The 7,843-nt window shown below is 35.7% G+C and overlaps 1 pseudogene; it reads right to left on the bottom strand.

The window, feature by feature from the left end:
* Positions 1–3,724: 3,724 nt before the first annotated feature.
* LOC101833596 lies at positions 3,725–4,627 on the bottom strand (annotated as a pseudogene).
* Between the last annotated feature and the right edge of the window lie 3,216 nt (positions 4,628–7,843).

Below are 7,843 nucleotides of genomic sequence, written 5' to 3'. Positions count from 1 at the left end.
GTTTGTCTTTTTGTGACTGGGTTATCTCACTCAGAATGGTTTGTTCTAGTGCCATCCATTTGCCTGCAAATTTCAAGATTCCATTTATTTTTCTGCTGAGTAATACTCCATTGTATAAATGTACCACATTTTCTCTATCCACTCTTCAGTTGAGGGGCATCTAGGTTCTTTCCAGGTTCTGGCTATTACAAATAATGCTGCTATGAACATAGTTGAGCAGATGTCCTTATTGTATGAGGCTACATCTTTTGTGTATATGCCTAGGAGTGGAATTGCTGGATCTTGCGGTAGACTGATTTCCATTTTTCTGAGGAATCTCCATACTGATCTCCAAAGTGGCTGCACAAGTTGGCATTCCCACCAGCATTGGAGGAGTGTTCCCCTTTCTCCACATCCTCTCCAGCATAAACTGTCATTAGTGTTTTTAATTTTAGCCATTCGGACAGGAGTGAGATGGTATCTAAGAGTTGGTTTGATTTTCATTTTTCTAATGTTGAGAACTTTCTCCAGTGCCTCCTGGCCATTTTGGACTCCTCTATTAAGAATTGTCTATTTATTTCTGTGCCACATTTTTTAATTGGATCCTTTGTTGTTTTGGAGACTTGCTTCTTGGGTTCTTTGTAAATTTTGGAGATCAGCCCTCTGTCACATGTGTTGTGAATAGCTTTTCCCATTCTGTGGGCTGTCGTTTTGTCTTGTTTACTGTGTCCTTTGCCTTGCAGAAGCTTCTCAGTTTCAGGAGGTCCCATTTATTAATTGTCAATCTCAGTGTCTGCGCTACTGGTGTTATGTTCAGGAAGTGGTCTCCTGTACCAATTTGTCCAAGGGTACGTCCCACTTTCTCCTTTAGGAGATCCAGTGTGGCTGGATTGATGTTGAGGTCTTTGATCCATGTGGACTTAAGTTTTTTGCATGGTAATGGATATGGATCTATCTGTTGTCTTTTTCATTCCAGCATTCAGTTACTCTAGCCCCATTTGTTGAAGATGTTTTTTTTTCCATTGTATAGTTTTAGCTCTTTGTCAAAGATCAGGTGTTCAAAGGTATGTGGGTTGATATCAGGGTCTCTGATTCAATTCCATTGGTCTACCTGTTTGCTTTTGTGCCAATACCAAGCTGGTTCCAGGACTATAGCTCTATCATAGAGCTTGAACCCAGGGCTAATGATGCCTCTGGAAGTTCCTTTATTGTACAGCGTTGCCTTGGCTACCCTGAGTCTTTTGTTTTTCCATATAAAGTTGAGGATTGTCCTTCCAAGGTTGGTGAAATATTGTGCTGGTATTTTGATAGGGATTGCATTGAATCTGTAGATTGCTTTTGGTAAAATTGCAATTTTTACTACATTGATCCTACCTATCCAAGAGCATGGGAGATCTTTCCATTTTCTGTTATCTTCGTTCTTTCTTTAAAAGACTCAAAGTTCTTGCTATACAGGTCTTTCACCTGTTTGGTTAGAGTTATCCCAAGATATTTTATGGTGTTTGTGGCTATTGTAAAGGGTGATGTTACTCTGAATTCTTTCTCATCCCCTTTATTGTCTATATATAGTAGGGCTATTGATTTTTTTGAGTTAATTTTGTATTCTGCCACTTTGCTGAAGGGGTTTATCAGCTGTAGGAGTTTCTTGGCAGAATTATTTGGTTCGCTTACATAGACTATCATATCATCTGCAAATAGTGAAAGTTTGACTTCTTCTTTTCCAAATTTTATTCCCTTGATCTCCTTTTGTTGTCTTATTGCTCTATCTAGAACTTCAAGTACAATATTGAAGAGATATGGAAAGAGTGGACATCCTTGTCTTGTTCCTGATTTTAGAGGAATTGCCTTTAGTTTCTCTCCATTTAGTCTGATGCTGGATGTTGGTTTGCTGTATATTGCTTTTATTATGTTTAGGTATGTTCTGTTATTCCTGATCTCTCCTAGACCTTTATCATGAAGAGGTGTTGGATTTTGTCAAAGGCTTTTTCAGCATTTAGGGAGATGATCATGTGATTTTTCTTTTTCAAATTGTTTATATTGTGGGTTACATTGATGAATTTTCATATGTTGAACCATCCCTGCATCACTGAGATGAAGCCTACTTTATCATGGTGTATGATTTTTCTTATGTGTTTTTGCATTCGATTTGACAAGGAGCATGATAATATTTATTATTATGAGATCCTTTATGATCATTGTTAGGATATATTAAACTCTATAATATTTAAAGATATGAATACATATTGACATTAAAATGTATCAATAATTCATTTAAAATACAAGTATTAGTAAATGTGTTGACATATGTTACAATCAACCTTTACCAAAGGAGCTTCTCTTTATGTCAAACTCTGATGAATGCAGAGTGATGAACACTAAAATTTCTGATAATAGCTGATGTCTAATTGCTCAATCACAATCAATACATTCATACCATCTTATTATGTGTGAAGGAATTTTGTGGAATCGGAGACAGAAAGAATGTAACCACTAAAAGACAATAGGAAAGTTTATGAGATGTCTTCTGAGCAAGATATAGCCAAGATAATCATGTTCTCACTGCAACCATTGTTGCTTGCACCGAATTTGCATAAAATTGAGCTTGTCATTAATCAATCAGAGATTCATAATGGCTTCAGGTGAATTAGGGCCATATGTAGTCATTGTTTTCATGTAGTACTTAAAAGAATAATAGAAAACCCATGACCACACAGACAAAAATTGTTAGTCAGTGGGTTACAAGACAAATCAAGAAGACAAGAATATGAGAAAAATATTTTTAAGGATGTAGGATGCTTGGCATAGAAAGAAGAAAGGAGTGTGGAGGGGTGGGTATGAATATCAAGAATAAAATATATACACATGAAAAATTATCAAAGAAAACTAATAACAGTTATAAAATCAGATAAGAAAAATAGAAAAATAAAGCAGTCTATTAAAATGAATACATTTGACAAATGTACAAAACACACAGAAATTGGAATCACAAATTAATTTGAAAGAAACATTAGTGGGGATTATTAGATTTACTTTAGGAAAAACTCTATCTGTATGAAATTCATCACAGAATCATTTAAAGCTTATAGGCTAAGATAAAAACATATCACCAACCAAGATAAATCTTTTGAATTAATTTTAATATGAAAGAAAGTAGAACTTGAGGCAAACCCATTATTTGCAATAGGAATTTCATTTTATTATATTTTGAAATTTAAAGAAAATTTTATTTAGGATCTGAAAAATAACTCCTACAAGACTGACTTTTCCATAAAAGTGCAGCTACATGATGCATTGCGTCTATTATGTTAAAACATGCATTAGACACAAATACAAAACCCATGAAACAAGCCACCATTCTTTAACATTTAAGCAAAGATAAAATGACTAAGGATAAACATGGATGACTTACAAAGGATGGGCTCTTTAAGCACCATTTAATAAAAAAGGAGAACAGATGTATGTGTGTTCAGTTATGTACACTGAAGTGCAACTTTGGCACTAGCAATCAGCGCATTTTGTCATAGAGCATCAACATGTATTATAACAGTGAGTAGTGTCAAAGGAACAGAACCACCAGCATTCAAAAGCAGCTTTGTCAACTAGGCAGTAAAACACTACAGTGTGTCTGTCTGTCATCCATCACTGAATACTCTGGTAGAAACTTCGAAATGAAAACAAGAAAAGGACTCTTTTTATTTTCTCTGTTTAAAATCAAACAGAAAACAAATATCAATTCTGTTATACACTAATGGTATTCAAAGTACATCATATGTACAAGAGAAGGACAAAGAACCAAACTGTTTACAGAGATCCAACTCAAGTGAGAGAGAGAGCACGCCCCAAACAAAGCTTTCCCAGGGTACTCAGGAGGGGCCACTTCATAATCACTGGCACTGAACAAAGTTGCAGAATTCTTCTCCAGGTTCTTGAAGAAATCATGTAGGTTGTTCAGTAATAAAGCAAGGCTTTTCTCATCTAGAGGTGTATAGGCCAACATCGCTCCATTTCGCACAAATAATCTCAGTAAATGCGGCGCTCCGTACACCTGGGACATGGGTGCGACAGGGTGATCTGCAAGAGTCTCAGAATACTGAGGTCTCTCCGATTTGTAGAGTAGCTGAGTGCCCCGCATTACATTGAAGTACTCCTTTATCCCTGCCACAAACTCATTAACAGAACACTTCTTATTATCTGTATTTCCTCCAGACTTCTTATAATTTGCATAATCCTCAAAAATGGAATCCACATTCTTCTTGGCAGGAAGACAAAAAAACTGGTTTTGTCTGGTGATCAAGTCCCAGTCATCCACAAGCCATGGTTTCAGCTCTTCAGGGATCTTTACTTTAACTTCAACTCTGTTCATGAATGTTTCTTCATTTTCAACAGTTGGATCTACCCGCGCTCTTTTCTTCCTAGGAGGCTGAGGGTCTCACTGGCACTGCCACCATCTCCATTTCCAGGTGTTTCCTGCTTGTTCTTTTTTGTTTTCACTTCAACATTTTTCTGTCGCAGACCAGATGTCTTCTTTCCTGGAGCAACCCCTCTCATCTTGCCCTCTGCATACTGTTCCTGATTGGCCTTTTGAAGCTCTCGCTGTTTCTGCTAATTGGTATCCACATATTTGAGTACTCTGCTTTTTGGAACCCATTCATTCTAATTTTTATTCCAACTACTGTAATGGATGAAGTATTTCACTTGCTTGTCCTTTATGTCAACCTTTACACACTTTGCTTCATAGAGAAGAGGCCCATGAAAGCACAGAACTCTCTAGATCTCCTGGAATTTGGGTTTCAGGTCCTACTTGGATGCCATTTAAAAGTGATTCGCAGCCGCCTCCTTCTCTCACCAACCCCAACTACAGCCCCCTACTCTCTACCCCACCCAACTTCAGGAATTTCGTTTTAAATGAAGAACAAATAATGGTTTCAGTTTGGTAGCTAATACAGTTAAGCACATTTTTACATCATCTCTCCACACTGATCCATAGTTTAGGAAAGTATAGTTTCAGGTTAAAAATTACATTTGTTCAGACCTTGAAGACCATTTCATTTTAGCCAACAATTTTGCTTAATGCCCTGGGGTCTTGCCAGGGTCTTCAACATGTCCTCTTCTAATCTTGACCTTTCTGTCTTGAAAAGAACTTACATTTACATGTTCACACAATATACTGGATGTTCTAAGGGTAAATTAATCTTAAAAAAGCCATGTCCTTCAATTTTGCAAAGATGTCTTTTCTTGTTTAATAATTATCCCACTTTTTCTGTTCCTTTTCACACTTTACTCTTGTCATCTTGACTCATTTTCTAGCTGACTTCTTCCTTTGTTGTTAAGTTCAAATTTAAGCTCTTTCTTGGTGTCTAATTTTTGCTTTGAGTTTTGTCTTTTCCTAAACTGTAGCTATAGATTTGTGATGTAGATGTATTATTTGGGGTTGACTGCACCATGGTCAGTTGTTTCCTGAATTTTTACCAGTTGTGGCTTTCTATAATGGTCTCATCTCATGAAAATGTAAGTTAGATGAGTAGTAAGAGTTGTACTTGTCTATTCATATAAGTATGTAGGATGTAGTACACAATTATACTGATTTAGGAAGTCGGCACTAGTAAATTCTTTTATAGGTTCTATGTTATTACCAACTAATATTTGGCAGTGTTTACAGGAGCAATCATGAACCTCTTCTTGTTGAGTGAGTCTTAAGTCTAATTACATGACTATTGGTTATTCCCGAAATAAATGTCACTATTGCATGATTATGGGTATCTTATCCAATGGGTCATTATGGCTTATGGGTTTTATATCTGGAAAGACCTATTGATTGCTTTTTCCTATCAGCAACATGCAAAGTACAATAGAGCCATAGACTTCCCAATAAAATCCCCAATTTCTGGCATGGGAAACCTCCTTTCAAGTTGCTCAAGAGAGTTCAAGAAAGTCTCCAAACAATATGGGCTATTGCTGTTGACCTTGTTTCTCTTGATGACTTAAAGTTATGATACTCTTTGGACTCAGGACTTGAAAGAACTGATCTGGAGCTGACTTACAAGCACTCTTAAAAGCTGAGACATCTTACAGATCCATGTTGTTATAGTATTGATCCCAGGTAAAATTACACAGAGAAGGCTGGAATCCAATGGATAACTGATTTTCAACATTTTATGTCTTTGTATTTCAGTTATCCTTCTCCTTTGTTGTATCTAAATACTTGAAAAGATTAAAGCAGGAAAGGACTGATTTGAGCCAAGGTTTTAGCATATTGTTACATGCCTCCACTATTTCTGGGTCTGTGCTGAGACATGACATTGCAATGCATAAGGCATAGTACCAGAGTTACACACCTCAAGATCACCAAGAACAAGAAAATGACATGGTGTAGTCCACAAAGTCTAACACCCTCCAATAATATCTTACCTTCTTAGTTTTCATCATCTCCCAATGTGAAATAAAATTATACCCTACTCAATAGACTAATACTCTATTAATGGAATGAGAAAACTCATATCTAAACACTTCCCAAAATGCAGATTTCTGGATATTGCTTCAGTGGGACATGTAATCATAGAAGAGCAAAATTCATTGCCTTTGCAAGCTTTGTTTCCCTTAGTACCCTTAAATCCTTTTCATAATACAAACATGGTCATCTACTTATATGTTTTTAAAAATGTTATCAATTTTAAATTATTTCAGTTTGATTTTAAATCTTTTGTATTTTATGTAATAGGCTACCTTCAATTTAATATACTAGGTTTAACTCAATCTCAAAATTACTTTACTTTCCCATTCTTTTAAGATACATATCTATCATAGACAGATTTATTTAACTTGATTTCATGTATTCAAGAAATCTTGTCTTCCATCACATTGTTAGAATGTTCTTTAATGCACTACAGTTAGCATGATGTCTTGGTAGGTGCTGAAATTATAGCAGTTATATCATATAATATATTAAGGATAATATTATATAAAGCGTATTATAACCCAACATAAAATGAGAAAGTCAGTTGTCTTCTCTGTAGTGTGAGAAGCTGGATTTTTCAGATGTGTACATTTAGATCGTAATTTTAAAAGATGGTTAACGTCTTTGTCTAGTTAAGCACTTAGAAAAAAAGATTGTGGAAGTGTTTTTAATGATGATGGTGCAATTGTGATGAAATAATAAACATACATATTTAGCTCCAAGAATGCTATTATTGATTGAACAGTAAATGGACTCCCAAAATTGTGTTTTAGATACTGACTTCTTACATCTTGTAAGCAAAAATGTGTCTGGAGGAATGGGCAAGAAGCCAACGATACCCAAACTCATCCAACTGTGGTACAGAAAGTGTATCCCTTCGGCTGGGAGGAAGGAAAAATTCCCAGCCATAACACTCCTTTCTTTAGTATAAAAAGTGCACTAATAGGCTTCATTGAGCTGCTGACAGCTTCTGTGAAGAGTTTCTTCCTTTCAAATGCAAATCTTTCAGAACCAGTCATGTTCCCAGCACAGGGATTTAAAGCTAAGTCATTCTCCACTGTGGGCTAACATAATTGCACACTTGGGACATTATATATTTATACAGATAATGGGTGCAATTTAAGCAGTTGTCTACTGAAGCTAATGGAAAGTATACCTATTGAAAAATGATACAAATTTATATACATCTATGTACCTGTGTTCATTTGTACAATGCATATTTATATGTGAATAAACGTGATTTTTCTTTTTATTCTACTCAGTCTCTGACAAGACATTTGGCAATGCTTTTGCTCTGTAACTTGAAATTTCCTCAGTGTGAACTTCATAATATAGCTCTTTTAGCTTATCTCTTTAGTTATGCCTTCCTTCTTTTCTTTCCTTTCTTCTCTACTTTCCTTCATCTTGTTT

Source organism: Mesocricetus auratus, unplaced genomic scaffold (assembly GCF_017639785.1).
Source record: "Mesocricetus auratus isolate SY011 unplaced genomic scaffold, BCM_Maur_2.0 Super-Scaffold_100006, whole genome shotgun sequence".
NCBI classification, from domain to species: Eukaryota; Metazoa; Chordata; class Mammalia; order Rodentia; family Cricetidae; genus Mesocricetus; species Mesocricetus auratus.
This window is presented reverse-complemented; position numbering and strand designations above follow the sequence as displayed.